Source organism: Heterocephalus glaber, unplaced genomic scaffold, assembly GCF_053883595.1.
Source record: "Heterocephalus glaber isolate CG9 unplaced genomic scaffold, H.glaber_assembly_v1.0 deba00001472, whole genome shotgun sequence".
Taxonomy (NCBI): Eukaryota; Metazoa; Chordata; class Mammalia; order Rodentia; family Bathyergidae; genus Heterocephalus; species Heterocephalus glaber.
In genome coordinates, this window is record NW_028258315.1 from 6853284 (window position 1) to 6870550 (window position 17267).

The 17267-nt window shown below is 46.7% G+C and overlaps 1 long non-coding RNA gene across 2 annotated transcripts in view; it reads right to left on the minus strand.

Moving 5' to 3' along the window:
• LOC110349783 (uncharacterized) overlaps positions 1–16917 on the minus strand; it is a 135332-nt gene extending 118415 nt beyond the window's left edge. For both annotated transcript variants that reach the window (XR_015439301.1, XR_002396029.2), the window contains exons 1-4: positions 16746–16917; positions 14288–14363; positions 4860–8300; positions 3726–3854 (exon numbers count right to left, since the gene is read on the minus strand). This is a non-coding gene — a long non-coding RNA (uncharacterized LOC110349783). The remainder of the gene's footprint in view (positions 1–3725; positions 3855–4859; positions 8301–14287; positions 14364–16745) is intronic.
• Between the last annotated feature and the right edge of the window lie 350 nt (positions 16918–17267).

The window sequence follows — 17267 nt, forward strand, 5'->3', positions numbered from 1 at the left end:
TGTCCCACTCTGGATCTTAGGACTACCTTGCATCTGGGTAAGTGCCCCTTGCACCTCTCTAAACACCACCGTCTGAATCACCAGGCTTTCAGCCTCTCTTCAGACTCACATAACTATTCTAGTAGCCACACTAAGAAAATAAAGAGCTGAAATTAATTTTAATAATAAAATGGTATAGCACAGTAGGGTAATTATGGTTGACAACAATTAAATGTGTATTTCGAAGTAGCTAGCAGGAAGGATTTTGAATGTTTCTAACACAAAGCACTGATAAATGCCTGAAGTCATGAATGTGCCAGTGACCCCATCTGATCATCACACCTTGTATACCTGTACTGAAATATCACACTGAACCCCACAATATGTACAATTACATCACATAAAATGCTTAAATATGTACTACAAAGATATTTTATTGAGTTCAATTATGCCAAGTATAATCATTTCTATATGTAATCAGTATGTTTTAAATTATTAGTGAGATAAGACTTCAAAATTCAGTCTGTATTTTATATTTATAGCCCATCTCAATTGGGACTAGCCTCATTTCTAGTGTTTAGTGGCCACTGGATACCATATTGGATAACAAATGACCAGAGACTAGTTGATGGTGGTGGTGATGATGATGATGATGATGATGATGACGATGATATTAGCTAGTGCTTCTTGTGTACTGACAGCACTCCCAGCTGTCTGCTAAGTCCCTAAGACTTGGCATGCATCATCAAACTTAATCTTCCTAGAAATCCCATAAACTAGGGACTGTTATTAACCCCACCTTGTAAAAGAGAAAACAGTCTCCCTGATTAAGTTCCTGCCCATGGTAACAGGAGCAGTTGAGTGGCAGAGGCAAAACTAGAGGTAGCCTCCAAGCTCAGGCATTGGCCACACCCCACCTGGCCTCCTAACCCAAAGAACAATTAGTAAACTTACAGAATTTGCTAACTCTAAGTTGACACGCTGAAAATAGATACCACTGGCTAAAAATGTGATGGATAAGATAGCCAAATTTTGTTTTGTTGTTGTGGTTGATGAGGTTTGGTTGTTGCTTCTGGATTGCTGTTGTTTTTGTTTGGTGGTGGTGGGGATAGAACCCGGAGTTTCACCTATGCTAGGCAAGCCCTCCACCACTACCTACAACCCAGCCTTGCCAAAAAGTTTGGAAGGGCAAATTTATGTTTTGAAAGTTATCACAGAGGATAACCATGTACTTCCAGAAAATACTCCCTGTGTCATAACCAAAGGACAGTCCAGGTTGAATGAATGACAAGCCCAGCAAGGGTAATGTTTATTACGTTCTCAAGCTTTCAACACTTCAAAACAGATCCATTTAGAGAAGATGAGTTTTCAACGGATTTGACAGACAGTTAAAATCAACTGGTTTCCTCATGGGCTCCTTCATTCAACAAACTCTCTTTGCCTCCTGGACCAGTGATCTCAGCCTGATGGTGGGATTCAAGTTGCTTTCTCATAGGTAGTTTTCAAAGACTTCTCCATGACGAACATCACTGTTCTCTTGCTCTTGTCCTTGCTAACTAAGAGGGACATCCTCCTAGCAGCAGGAAGGTATCCCCGGTCACCTTCCCCATGTGCAAGGGTATTGTCTCCCTGTGGCAGTTCCAAGTAATTAAACTTTTCTCTGTCATGATTTGCCCTCTGAGAAATAGTTACTCCTTTAACCTTCAGACTTTACATGTAACATGTTGATTTTTTTCCAGGTAGGCTTTATTGATTTCTTCAAGTTAAACATTTATTTCTCTCCCATGAACCTAGACAGCTCATGGTGGCATCATGATCAGCAGAGCTTTGGTTTCTTTTATTTGGGGGTTTCCATTGTTTCCCACACATTTGTTTCATGGTCCAAAATGACTGCTCCAGATTCAGTTATCTCTTCACAACCCCAACAATAAGAGAGGCGAAAAGGCAAGGAAATGTGTCATGGTTTGGATCTGAAATGTCCCCTAAAAGCGCATTCATTTAGGCTTAGCCCCAAGGTGGCAATATCCAGATGTGGAGCCTTTCAAAGATGATCCCATCATGAGGATGATAACTTCATCCACAGATTAATCCACTGATAGATTCAAAATTTAATGAGCTATTGGAAGGTGATGGAAACTTGGGAGGTGGGGCCTCACTGGAGGAAGCAGGTCCTTGGGCCAGGCCCTTGAAGGGCATAGTGCCTCTCCCTGTCCTTTTCTGCTTCTGCCCCCGGCCACCAAGAGTCGAGCAGCTCAGCTGCACCAAGTGCTCCTGCCATGGTGTTTTGCCTCACCACAGGCCACATGCAATGGAGCCACAGACCATGGACTGAAACCTCTGAAGCTGTGATCCAAAATGTGACATTTCATCACTATGTGTTCCCCAGAAGGCTCACACTCTCAAAGGCAGGACCTTTGAAAGCTGACTGAATGGGTTGAGGGGGGCATTAGAGCTAAATGTGCTGTTGGGAGGCAGGGCCTGGTGGGAAGGGGGGTGTCACTGGGGATGTGGCCTGGAAGGTTTTATCTCCCTCCCCCACTTCCTCTTTCACTCTCTGCTTCCTGACCGCCATAATGTGAGCTTTGCTCCACCCAGGCCCTTCCACCATGCCTTCCTGCCTTGGAGCTGGCCATCCATGGACTAAAACTGTGAGCCGAAATAGACCTCTCTTCCTCTCTGTTGTGGTTTATGGAGTCCCAGTGATGAGAAACCTATAGATTGTATTCCTCAGATATTTTGTCACAGGAACAGAAAACTGACTAAAACAAAGCAATAACCCCCTTCTTTTAGGAACCCTTCCTGGAGCAGTACATATGGCTTACACATGTACCACATTGTGCAGAAAGCCACCTCAGACATCTGATGGCCTCAAGTCTTCCTGGCTGTTGCCTGGAGGTCACTTGTCACATGGAACTTCCCAACATGACGCCTGCTCCATAGAAACAAGTTCCAACAAGAGAGCATCAAGCCTCCAGGAGGCATGGAAAATGTGACCTCTGCTCTGGGCTCTGGGGAGGTCCTGAGATTCTGTCCCTTGGATCTCTGACTGCAGGGTATAATTACCCAAGAGCCCCACTGATGCTCTGAAATCCATCACAGGTGCACATGCCTGTAGTCCCAGCTCCCATGGAGCTGAAGCAGGAGGAGGACTTGAGCCCAGGAGTTTGGGGCCATCATGCACTATGCTGATGTGGTGTCTGCACTAAGTGTTGTCATCAGTATGGGGACCTCCTAGGAGTAGAGACCACTGGATTGCATGTGCTGATCAGCGGTAGGATCACGCCTGTGAACAGCCACTGTGCTCCAGCCGGGTGGCAGCGCAAGACTCCATATATATATATATATATATATTTGCACATCTGCAGTGAGGCCACACTTTCCATGGGCTGCTCCCAGCTAATGACCAAGCTCTCTAGGGTCACCGAGCCAAGCTTGTCTCTGGGATTCACAAAACTTCTCTGATGGGCAACGTTGGCAAGAGAGAGCCAGAAGGTGACTAGTGGAAGGGACACACATCACTTCCGCCACACGCCACCCATTTGAAGCCTGCCACTTACAGGCATGGCTATGCGGAAGCAGAGGTCACTGCAGGTCATCCTGGAATCTGCCTGTCACAGGGATCCCAGGCGGCCTGGCCAAGCTTCCCTTAGAACTGCTCTGCAGTCCAAAAAGCCTCCAGCCTGCCTGCCTGCTCCTTCCTCCCCTCCTTCCTTTCCTTTCCTTCTCTCCTCCCTTCCTTTCTGTACCTGCAGTCTCGTCCCCACACTGGCCAGGCAGCTTTTCTCTAGTAATAAGCTCCCCGCATGTTCAAGCCCTTGGTAACGTCAGGGGCTCAGGCGGACCATGGCTCTGGAGCCCCCTGGAATCTGGGGTTTCTGTAAAAGGAAGAAGAGGAGAAATCATTGTGGGAATCTTTATCAGTGTCCTCTATCTGGGCCAAAATCATCCTCTTACGGACCTCAGTACTTTTAGTATTAAATTACTAAAAAAGCCTATTTTATGTCTACCAAGGTGAGTGGAATGGATGTAGGCTGCAAAAACCCCTTACTTAACACAGAACTCACATTTCTAGAGGACCAGGGCTTAGATGTGAAGCTAACAAGCTTCGTGGACCCCAAACCTGACAGTTTCACTGCCTAAATTGAAGATATGCCTTAGACGCTATCATTTAATATTGCAATTTTCACTTTTTAATTTCTTTTGCACTACATTTGTTCAAAGGAATTGGTAGGTTTTGCATAAATTTGCAGAGTGGGTCTTGGAAACTCAAACTCCACGCAAGGGTTACTTCGGAGAAAACCAACTCTCAGAGTATAATGCACTGTCCTGACAAATTCCTCTCCTGAGTGCCCCAGAGGAGAAAAGCCCGCTGTGGTTTCGTTGCTCATTCTTCTGCCTCTTCTCTTATCGTGATTAATATGAAATACAGCAATAAATACTCTAAAATAAGAAATCGGTTTTTCCCTCTTGCATCCCAGAAAACTTGTTACATTTAATAGTTTACCCATGCAGTGTAATTCACAAATTTCTCCAGCAGGTGGCAGAAACAACCAATGACAAAATCCTAATGCTGAGCTTTTTGTCAACAAACACATTGACCTGCGTACTTCCTAGATCTAATCTGACGCTTATGAAAATGATTTCCTTCTTTCAAAAAACTGCAGGCCCAAACAGAAGCTAATCTATCCTGCAGATAAAGAATGTTTGTGCCTTACTTCTTGTCAGATTCTCCCAGCTGTCCCCAGGACTTCAATAAATACTCTCCCTGCAGTGAAAAGCAGCTGGGCACAGCCCCTCCGCCTCCGTATCAGAACCCCCACCCCACCCCCCGCAACAGGCAGGTGGATAAAGGAGGGGTGCGCGCTTAGCCAAGCTCTTACTAGACGGACTCCATCTCGGGGAGGGCTGAGCTGGAGAAGAATTCTGCAGGAAATAACAAGGCAGGGCTGCACTGCTCAGGCTGAAGCCAGCTTTCCAGAATTTCTGAGGCTGTATCTTGCACAGTGCCAAGGAAAGGTCTCTAAATTGCTCTCAGTCTCCTTCCTCTGCTACTCAGGGAAGCAACTGATGTCCCCGACCCCGGGGAGAGGAATGGGGCAGACAGCGCCTGAGCTGCCTCGTCGCAGGGCACTGCGGTGCAATGAGATGGTATCAGAGGGCCCGGCTCAGGTGAGCGCCGTGGGCAGCGGAGCTTACGGTGGAGCTGTGAGCGGAAACCCGCAGAAGGCGGAGCAAACAACCGCGCGTGCTGAGCGACCATGAGGCTTCCCTCAGGCAGCGCGCGCGCACGCAGTACACGCACACACGCACGCACACGCGCACCAGGAGGGACCGGGCATCCTCCGGCCTGGGATCCCTCGTCCCACCCAGCACCCGCACCAGCCCTGCGCAGCCGTCTCGGCTTCGGCAACATGTCCCGGAGGCCCTGTGCGTCCGCGCCTAGCGCCGGCCGATGGCCCTGACTCTGCCGCCCAGGCCAGGGCTGCCCAGGCCTCTGCTTCCACAGTGACCCGGAAAGCCACCTGCTGATTCCGATCTGCTCGGCTCGGAACTGGTGGCTTCCGGGGCCTCCGAAGCCAAGAAGCCAAACAGGTGGGGCCCGTGTTGGACCTGCTGAGAAGGAGGCACCTGCGAGCGAAGGAGGCGGGAGCGAACTCGGCCAAGCCACACGACGAGAAGCCTTGCGAATAATCCCGATTTCACACCTGTTAACCCTGACAATGCGCTCGCGTGAGCTCACACGGCCCCGTGTCTGCGCGAGTGGACCAGGTGTGTCCTTACCAGTCCTGCCCCGCGATGACCTTACTATGCCCTGCAGTCTCGTGGGATCCTGTGTTATTTTCAGAAACCAAGTCGGGTTCGTGGACATCCACCCAGACCTGTTCCAGATGACCTCACAGCCCCGGGCGGGCTCGGACAGCCCGGCCGTCTGTTCCGAAGCTTCCACGTTCCTGCTCTTCCCGCAGGACAGGCAGCTGCCGCCCACTGCGGTGCGGCCCGGGCGGCGTACCTGCTCTGACCTGGCGTGGACCGACTCTTCTGCGACCCACACTAGTCCCTGCGCAGAGCTGGCAGAGCTGGCAGAGCCGGCATCAACTGGGGAAAATGAGCCACATCCAGTGGCCTGGGAAGCGACAAGGAGAACGGACCAGGGAAGAGAGGAGACAGGATCCTCAGACGCCCAGTCTGATGATAAAGGGTTGGAGAAGCCGCTTTAGGAGTTTGGACCTTGTGCTGTGGATAATGGGGTGCCATTCACAGGTTACACCTGTAATCCCAGCACTCGGGACACTCACCGGGAGCTCAGGCCCAGCCAGGGCTACACTGTGAGATCCCATCTCGAAGAAAGAAACCAAAAATAAATAAAAAATAAAAATAAAGTAAAGGAGCCACCTAACCCAAAAGACGGATGTCTTTCTCCGCCCAAAGAACCCGACAGCCAACAGCAGTAGCCAGGGTTACGGCTCCCGACAGGGGGCTGCGGGACACAGGGAGGGGCGCGGAAGTGGAAGGAAACCTGGGCCACCCCGGCGATGGCATGGAGGGGCCTGGAGCTCGTGGCTTCTGCCTTGGGGGATGGGGGCACGGGCAGTGGGAGAGGGGTTGACTGCTCAACGGGGCACCAAATCCCAGATCAGGGAGCTCTTGGGTGGGAGCTTGGTTTAACACAGTTGCTCCTAAATTAGGGGCCTCTGCATTCTGCTTTCTTGAGATCCAACTCCCTGCATCCGGGCCCTGCTCCCCACCCACACCCCGCAGCTGATGACTTCTTTTATGCGGGCCATTTGTTATCTGCAAAAGTGACAAACTCCAAAGTCCACAGCCCTTTGGGCCAGAAGATATTGATTTCTCTTTATTCCCAGATATGAGCTGCCAGAGGATGAAAGCCTGTGGGAAAGAATTTAAGGCTGAAAGATTTTTATGGTATAATAGTGTTTTTCTAAAAGCAAAGATAGAATAAATAAATACACCTGCAGCACCGATGATAAAGTTAAAGACGTATTGTATATTCGAATACTACATATTCATTGTTAAAGCCATGGGACAAACCAAGAGAACTAAGGGACGCACAGGATTCTAATCATAAGTCAGTCACTACAGAAGCAAGCAAAATGTGTTTATTAATGCCAAACCAGCCAGTCACAGTGGTTCACTCTTGTAATCCCAGATACTCAGGAGGCTGAGGCAGGAGGATTGCAAATTTAAAACCACCCTGGGAAACTTACCAAAGCCCTGTCTCAAAGTTTTAAAAAATAATAATCATAAAAAGGGCCAAGGAAATAGCTTAATACCCCCAGACTCAATCCCCAGTTCCACAAAAACCATCAACAACAACAAAATAGCCAAACCAGCTAGGCACCAATAACTTTCTGTTCCCCAGATTACATATTTTATATAGCAAGCATTGGAATTTTATGCATTTTTTATTTACTGAGTTTTGCTCTAGATCAATGGCCAGGATTAACAAAAAAGTTTTCAACAAAAACTATATCCAAATACATAGTCTTACAGTAGGGGAACTTCTCTCACAGGCAAGAGTGTTGTAGCTGACTTGGAAAAATACTGGCAGGCTTCCACAAGATTTCAAAAATAGTTTAATGGCAAGATGGTTCGCATATTTTTCCACAAATACATGAGAAACATATTGATGGCTGTGGAGACATCAGACAGGAAGGCTGCCGTACTGTACTGCATGGACTCTCAAGCTCTAACTGTGTGAGACCAGCTGTTATTTAGTGAAAGAACAAGAAAGCAGAAATGTGGACATATACACATCATGAGGCTTCCTCATCTCTTAGAATTTTTCTTTTAAACATATTCAAAGAGCTTGTTTGGACCTCCCATGAAAGGCTTAATCGTTTCTCTTCAGCCTGCACAGAAAGGGAAATAGAGACAGATACATGGGTTAAGGGGTCCCTAAACTTCACATTCAGCATCTGACTCCGTGGACCTGCTCTTAGGCTCTGGATCTTTATATCTGGGTCTTTCCGGACACTGTTGTCCTAGAAGCCCTCAAGAGATTTGGGGAAAGTTGGTGGGGGGAGCATGTTTCTTTTAAAAGTATTCCATCCACAGTTGTCTTCGGGATTGTCCTCCAAATCTGTGACACCCACTCTCTGACATTCCCACAAAGTCAGTGACAGCTAGCACACACCTGCCTGGCTGACAGAGTTCAGGGCATGGAGATCTCAGAGTGGTAAGAACCTGAGAAAGCGTGCCTTGGAGAATCAATGAAAGATTCAGCTCTTCCATGTTCCACCACCTCCAGGTAATTAAGGTTATCCAAGGAAACTTGTAGCAAAAGGGGGAGAACCTGACATCTATAATAAAAAAAAATAAGAAAAATACATGTAAACGATGGCAAGCCCTGATTTGGGGTCCCTGAGGCTGGGGGCTGTGAATGTGGCAGGGTGACTCCACTGTACAGGAAGCCGGCCTACGTCCCATTCAGCAGCCTGGGAGGCTCAGTGCCCTGGAGACAGCACAGGCTTTGACCCTTGATGCCACTGGACCCAGATTACTTGGTTTGGTTTTCATGTTCACCTGGCCCAGCAATGCTCAGGTCACCCTGCACTACGAGGCACCAGCTCACTCATGGGTAAAGTGGGTGACTGAGGTACAGGCCTCACAGGGTTGTCACAGGTCTAAGTCAGGTATGCAGGTGCCATTAACAAATGCTAAGTACATCACCTCCCCTACACTCAGTAGACAGCCGGGCAGCCTCTAAGTCAGCCAGAACCAACCTAAGAGAAAAACAAAAACACTAAGTGGAGATGTACTCTTGTCTGTGTTTCACTGGAACTCCTAGGTGGGTACAGATTCTCTTGAGAATCCTATTTTTGCACAACAAACAACAGGTCAACATTGGGGTTTGTTTTGTTTTGTTTTGTTTGCATTTGACTACAAACAGTGTTCCTTTGAGGAGCAGGGCATGAGCCTGACTCGTGTCTCTAGAGAAATGACCGCAGTCCTGCCCTGTGGTGCTTGAAGATGGAGTCGAAGGCTCTTCTACTGCAGGGGACAAGTCCCATCACGGGAAGATGGTGGCAGTGATGCAACATGATCTAAGCCTCTGCTGCAAGGCCCCTCTCCCCTCCACTTCTTAGATCCGCCTGCTGCAACCTTCCCCTGCACTCCTAGGAACACCCCAGCACCAGGCATGCAGAAGCAAACCTCTGCCTTCCAGGAACCTAGCGAACCACCTTCCCTAAGTGGTTCCCGTAAAAGGTGGGGCCCAGTCACAGTGGGCAGGGAGCCCAAAGTATGCTCCCGAACTCTTTGAGACTCTGTTAGGGCACCGGCAGATCAGCTCATCCCTTAGCCTTGGTTTCCCATCTCCAGGATAGATCGTGGCGACCTCCTGTAGAAGTGTGAGACAAGAATGAAGAACGTGGGAAAGGTGGCTGCTTTGTATGTGCTGATGAATGGAACAGGGAGGGATGAGTCAGTACCAGCAGGGGAAATGGTGGGTAAATTTCCTGCCTCACCCTTTCATAAACCAAATTCCTGGGAGTCTGGTGTCCACTGTTACCCAAGCCCTTTTAAAGAATAGTGGAAAATTATCTCACCACCTCCCATGCCCATATCTTGCTCCACACGGGATTCTTCCCCTCTCCTGGGGCAGTGGTGCCCCTTTTCCTCGAGACTTGTCCTTTACTTTCTCTACTTTCCCCACAATACCCCATCCCATCTGTCTCCTTTCCAGGTACTGTAGCCAAAGACCCAGGACTCAGACATGGCTCATTAGGAGACCCCACTTGCCAACAGCAGAGCAGGTGGTTTATTTGGGAAGGCAGAACATGGAGCGAGACGGAGAGAAGAAGGAAAACAGGGTGTGACTGTGATCACACTGGCCACCAAGCCATGTCTACAGAACGATCATCCGGGGATCCCAGAGCAACCTCTGGGATACACCTGAGAATCACCTGCCTGACAGATGCAGCAGAAGCCTTTATTCCCTTGGCTGCTGCCCCAACCCCTGACACCTTGGCATCTCCATCCAGGATATAGGAATGTCAAGTGGGGTCTTCCACTCCCTTCCTGGGTTTAGGAGGATTGCGATAGGAAACCAAGGGCAGCTCAAGTTGAGGTGAGGCACTCTCAGAGCAAAGTGAGCTGAGGCCAGTGCTGAGATGAGCTAAGTCCCAGGAAACAGGACAAGAGCTAGAGTGTGCATACAGCTTGGAACCAAAGGGCTCAGGCACCAGCTGCTGGAGCTATTGGGAGGTGGTGGAACCTTTGGGAGGTGGAGCCCATTGGAAGGAAGTGAAGTCATTGGGGTGTGTTTGAAGGAGATACCAGAGTGCAGGCCCCTTCCTGTCTCTCTCCTTGCCTCCAACAAAATCAGATGAGCAGCCTCCCCACTACACCCTCCCACCAGGATGTTCTGCCTCACTGTGGGCCCAAAAGTGATGTGGTCAAGTGACCATGGACTGAAACCTCTGAAATTGTAAGCCAAAAAAACCCTTTTTTTCTTATGAATTGTTTGTCTCAGGTACTTTGTTATAGTGACAGAAGGATGATTAACACACTAGGTCATGTGGGTACTAAAGATCCTAACTGGTGGTTGTAGATGGAGCCACCAAGGAGCACTGTGGAATAAGGACAGCAGGGAAAGACAGACCCATTCCCCACACTGGGAGGACTGTTTTGCAAGTAACAAAGGAGCCCTTGTTAAACATACATTTGAGCACCAAGAGTTCCAACTTCTGACTGTTGTGGTTCAAGCTCAGTAAACATATTTAGACACCTTAGAAACCCCAAACAAAATCTTATTTTTGTATATATATTGTCTTAGTTGATTTTCTTATTACTGTGAGAAAATACCCAGCAGCCATAAGGTAAGGGAGGAAAGATTTATTTTGCTCACAGTTTGTAGAGTTTCAGTCATAATCATCTAGCTCCAAGGCAAAGTGGCATGGTGGATAGTTTGTGGTGGGCAGAAGGTAGCAAAGTAAGCAAGGGACAAGATGCACCTCTTCTTGTCCCTTATATTGTATCCAGGCTTCTGGGCTTAGGGCAATGCCAAACCAGTCAGTGGACTGATTTAGTAATCACCCACCCTTAATCCTAGCATTGCACCATGAATCAGTCACACACTCTAAGTACATCACCTCCCTCTAGATTTAGCCACCTCTGAAAAAGCCCCACATAGGACTGGATGAGGTTTTGGGGGGTACATCTAGACACAATCCATAATATATATTTATCTATATTTTACAAAAATGTTGGAGCTATTCCCTACTCTCTACCACCCACTTCAATGTTTTGTATTAAATATGATCCGTAGAATAATCCCAGCCACTTCAGTGAGATGATGTATGAAAAAAGAGGCAGAGTTAGGTAAATTTAATAAATACAGTGCCTTACTTTTCCTTTAATTTTTCTTTTTTTCTTTTAACAAATGCCTTACTTTTCCTTTAATTTTTCTTTTTTCTTTCTTTCTTTTTTTTTTTTTTTTCCCGGTACTGGAGATTGAACTCAATGCCTTTGCTCTGAGCTACATCCTCAGCTCTTTGTTTGATTCTTTTTGTCTGGAGATAGAGTCTCACAAAGTTGATAAGTTACTCAGGCTAGGCTCAAAGTTGTGATCCTCCCTCTTCAGCCTTCCCAGAGTGCTGGAATGACAGGTGTGCACCACCATGCCTGGATTTTCTTCAACATTTCTAAAAACAGAATTCATCTTAAAATTAATGTGTCATGTTTTCTTACTGCCTGTTATGGGCTGATTGTGTCCCCCCCCTCAAAATTTATGTGTTTGGGATGTAATCCTCAGAACATCCGAACATGACTGCATTTGGAGGCTGAGTTTAAATTAAATTAAACAAGGTGATGCAGGTGACTCTAATTCAAGCTGAGTAGAGATTTTCTAAGAAGAGGAAATTCAGTCAAAGAGAGACACTGAGGAGGGTGCCCACACACAGAGGAAACCCATGTGGGAACCCACCCAAAAGGTGCCACCTGCAAGCTGGGAGAGAAGCTTTGGGAGAAACCAGCCCTGCCCACCTGGATCCTCGACCTCTACTCTCCAGAGCTGGGAGACAATAATGTCTGTGATTTCAAACTACACATTCCATAGTGTTCATGATGGCAGCCCTAGCCAGCTAAGGGACTCCCAACAAAATTATTATTAACCTTGTGACATCGCCATGATCTGGACAAGTGTCCCCAGAGGCCTAAGTGTGGGAGACTTAGTCCCCAGCCCATGGTGCTATCAGGGCGGTGGAGCTTTTAAGAGGCGGGGCCTGGTGGCAGTGGAGTCTGTGCCCTTGGCAGGATGGTGGGACCCTGGTCACTTCCTCTCTCTCCTTTTGCTTCTAGGACATCAAGAGATGAGTGGCTCTCTCTGCCATGTGCTCCCACTGCAATGTACTACCTTGCCACAGACCCAAAAGCAAAGAAGCCAGCTGACCAGAGGTTGAAACTTCCCAAAACTGTGAACCATCATTAACCTTTTCTCTTTATAGGCTGGTTACCTCAGTTATTTTGACATAGTGATGAAACACTAACTAACACAGACACTTTTAAAATGAGAGTAATGCAGAATCCAGGGAACATGATCTACCTCAGGAAGACTCATACTGCACATTAACACATCAGTTCTCGTAAGAGGCCAGCAACTTCTTCAACTCAAATGCTCGATCCTCACAGCTAATCACCATCTAGAAACACAGATGCTGCAGAAAAGCATCTATAGGAAGCGTCAGCTCAGAAAATCTCCCGCATGCATGTATTTCTGAATAAGGAACTCAAAGTGAAGGATGAGAATGCTATTTCTTAATGAAGTAAAACCATTCACACATGAACAACTTCAAATAAACAAGAACTATAATTCAAGGTCACAAACAATGAAAAACCTCAGTAATTAATAATGTATGCCCTGTCTATCAGGCACACATCTCAATATGAAATATTCAGAGGTCCTTACCTTGCATATTTTCCAAATGCATGAATTTCCATTACCCTGTGGTAACTGAAGTTAAATAACAGTCCCACTCCCCTCCCCAAAATAGTTCCAATTTCAGTTACTAAGGTAGGTTAATCGTGAGCAACTACATAAATTGCAAACTCTGTTGCTTGATATTCATGCTACAAATCATTGTATAAATAAGAGAAGTGCATCATGACCGTTGACCAACCACATCACTTCATTCAAAGTTCATCAGTGCCTGGCCACAGCACCTCTGGTATAAGTAAAGACACAGACAGCCAAGGGTATAGTTGTACTACCTGCCTGGCTCCCAGTGATAAGGCCACAAGACATTTTATGTAAATAGCTGCCCAAAAGAGGAGCTTTGTCAACAAAGATAAAAGTGTAGCAAAATACACAAAAAGTGACAATGTTGGAAATGCAAGTTGGATCAGATATAAATGAGGTTGGAGAAGTAGTTGGCCGTGGGACTGTCGATGCTTCTGTCTTTTGAAAGATTCTAGGTGTATAGCCAGACTACTTAGGGTAAAGATGCTAGGAAAGAAAAAACTTTATGTTACAGGAAACTTGGAGATATTTCAAGGCATCGAAAGTGCAAAGGATAAAATGTTAGAAGAGACCTAGATTTAGGAAAAAATGTGACAATCCCCCAAACTGTAGAAAAGAGGCTTAGTCCAGACTGTACATTTTATGAGAACACAGGCACTGTTCTATTTCCTCTTAATATCTGTTTTTTACAAAGAAGTAAAACAATACTGAAATGTAGCTACATAGCAGAATAAGTTCTGGTGTTCTGAGGCATAGTGGATTGACAAAGGTTCACAATAACCTAATTTATAGAGAATAGTGGTGAACCTACGGCACACATGCCACCGTGGGCTGTTTGTATCATTGAAAGCTCTGTTATTATGTTTTCCTTTTAGGACAAAAGATTGTTTTTTCTAAACTAAAACCTCAGTATTCAGGTTTAATTGTAGTGTTGGCACTTTGCGATAAATAAGTGGGTTTGGGTTGCAGTTTGGGCCCTCAGTCTCTGAAAGGTTCACCATCAGAGTTATAAAGTAACAAGATCGGGCTGGGAATTTAGCTCAGTGGTTCCGCCACCTGTCTCAAAAGCGCAAGGTCCAGAGTTTGATCCCTGGTACCAAAAAAAAAATCTTCAACAATAAAGTAACAAGATCAAGAAAAGAGGACCTCAAAGACTCCAAACCTGAAGAAATGACAAGAAGGCAATGCTAATTATGCTAACTATGCCTCATGCGTGTGTGGAAACATCACGCCATGCCCCATTAATAAGTACAACAAATACATGTCAATCAAAACTGGAATAAAATTATTCAAATAGAATTACAAATTTTCATTAACAGGATGACTTACCTGTTTGGAGAATTTAGCAGGGGAAAGAACAAAGCATAGATGTTTCAGTTCATTTCTTTCTCTGCGTTGTGTCTGCCTATATGAGGATAGGAGTTCTTGTCAGATCTGTTTCATGTTTGACGATGTGTGGCCAGACCCCAGTTATACATTCTAGATTCCAAGTCAACACTGCACCTTCTAGATTTGAGATCAACAGCATACATTCCAGATTCTGGGTTGACAGTATTTGTTCTAGATTCTAGATCAACATTATACATTCTAGATTCTATGTTTACATTTTGCATTCTACATCTGGAGGCCAGGATACATGGCCAGAACCCAGCTATATGTTCTAGGTTATGGATCAACATTATACATCCTAGATTCTATGTTCACATTTTGCATTCTAGATCTGGAGACCAATCCTCTCTGCCTCCCCAGATGAGGAAGGTGAGGAAGGCAGCACTTTGGTGGCATTTCGTGTGACATTTCCAAGCATTCTCTCAGGCACACCATCTAGGAGCCAGGATTCCAGAGGCATATTAGGGGTCTTGCTTATGTCCTCACAATTAGGCTAGGTTTTCTAATATATTAAGGTCAAAAGAAGTTGACCTTTAAATCTTGAAAAAAGTTAATTAAATGGAAGGCTATTTCTCAGTGTCTCTAATGTTTTAAATTACAGTGAACCAATAAACATCAGTTTTGCTATTTTTTTAATTCCTTATACATTTATAATCACCAGTAAGAGTTTTTAATGAGTATATGTGCTGCCAAAGAGAACACAGTTGTTAATGTTTTGATAAAAAATTTTGAAAGTCATCCTAATTTTTATTTTATCTTTCATGAAAGTCACATAGTTCTCCCTGTTGCTTTATGAATTGTCTCTCACAGCCTGGCTTTTGCTACTCTCCCCCAGAACCACGCAAAGCACAGACTGTAACACTGCAGGGTTAGAAGGAAAATCCCCACTGTGCCACTCATAATTATAAGACTTTTCCACTCACCAAACACTGGCAGACCGGCTGCACCTTCAGGGACACAGGAGTCGTCACCTGTGAGCTCAGTGTCTGCACATGTCTGGGTACCAGGTAGGCAAACCTGGGGGCAGAGCTGCTCCCATCTTTCCCCTCCCCCCACCAGTCCCTGAGATGGGCAGGGAGGATGTGAGGCGTCAGCTTCACCCCACAGAGCTGAGGGCCACACAGGAGGGTGGCTGATCTTTGCAACAGCGCTGGTTCTTCGTGGACTCATGAGATGCAGGCGCCTGCGAGCGTCAGGAGATGCTCTCCATCCGCGTCTTTCCCTGCTTACCTGATCCCACCAAGGCACATCTCGGGCCAGTGAGCTGTTGCCCAGGATGTACATCAGACCTTGGAAAACCCCTTGAGCATGAAGACTGTATGAGTCATCCCCATCACCTTCTATCCAGAAAATCACCACTGCTAATAAGACCTGTGTTTGCTGGACCACTGCACCCAGGGGCACGGCTCTGTGCTGGCTCGCCTTACTAGCCGCCCCTCTAACTGTACCGTTAGAGATTGTTCACTTTGTTTAGGTAAAAGCGTGCACACACATGTGGCTACAATGGCTACATGTGTTCAATGGACCCTCGAGCTATGACCAACCTGACATAGGAACAATTTGGGTTATGACTAGAATTTTAACTTACTACCAAAGTCTTGAGTTACAACCTGACTAATGGCTGCTTGTGCTTCCAGATGGTCTCAGATACAGATTTAACCCTTAAAGGGCTCTGGAAGGAACATGACAGCATCCTTTCCCGTGTAGGGTTAACTGAGAAATCCTGGGCCAATGTCTCTCTAAGGACCCTGAGATCTGCCTGTGTACAGGAGAGAGACTCTGAAGGCTGTGTAGAGGAGCCTGAGCCTTCAGTTGACCAACTTGAGTCACAACCAGCGCTCAGGAACAAACTGAGTTCATACGACAAAGGTCCACTGTACATATAGCTCTGTACAGGCAGGGATACAGGCATCAGTTTCCTAGCACTGCCACAATGAAGCAGCACAGCCAGGGTGGTTTAAACAATGGGTTCTGTCCCCATAGATCTGGAGGCTGAAGTCCAAGATGGCAGCAGCAGCAGGCCTTGCCTCTCGGACACCTCCCGGGGGTCCTCCTCCCCACACCCTCCCCTGGGTTCCCTCTGTGGGTGTCTGTGTCCTGATCCTCTCTTCCTTTAGGGACACCAGTCAGACTTGCATTCGGGGCCACCCTAAAGATCTCAGTTGACCTTAACCATCTCTTTAAAGACTAACTGCAGATGCAGTTATACTGTGAAGCAGGGGAAAGTGAGGGCTTCAGGAGATACCATTCAATCCACAATGATCTATGATAGACACATATGCTACACAGGTATAGGTTCATATATTTATATGATCCATATACAGATGCAGCCTACAAAAGACAATGTCCTCATTTTTTCGTTTAATCATGACCTCATAAGGGTCTTATCTCCTCTTACCGTCCTAACCTTCACCGGTAAGAGACATCTTCAGTCCAATCTTTCTCCTGATCTCACTCTCACACTGGCAGTGAGTGTGAGACTGGACATTTCCTCATTTCCTCCCAGGCACTGGAGGGCACTTTCAGCTCTGTGTCTCGGAGTTGGTCCTCACCCAGGCAATCACTTCCTGCTCCTGACCTTCCTGCCGCCCTCCCTGGCTCCGCCCCTCCCAGACCCCGCCCTCCTGGCCCGGGGGCAGTGTCGCCTCCTTCCTGGACTCCTGCTCCTCGGGTGGGTGGCCAGGCAAACACCTCTGAATGGTCCTTCCGTGGATTACCACCGCCCATGGAAACACCTCTATCCAGACTCTTGCCAACACTACCAAAAACACTGGTGTGTGCATATGTGTGTATCTGTGTGCATAGATGTTCCTGTGTGTTGTTACATGTTTGTGCAAACAAATGTCTCAGCAGATCCTCTGAGAAGAATCTAAGTCCATTCTCCACAGAGCCAACCAAGACAAATCTGATAAATGGGGAG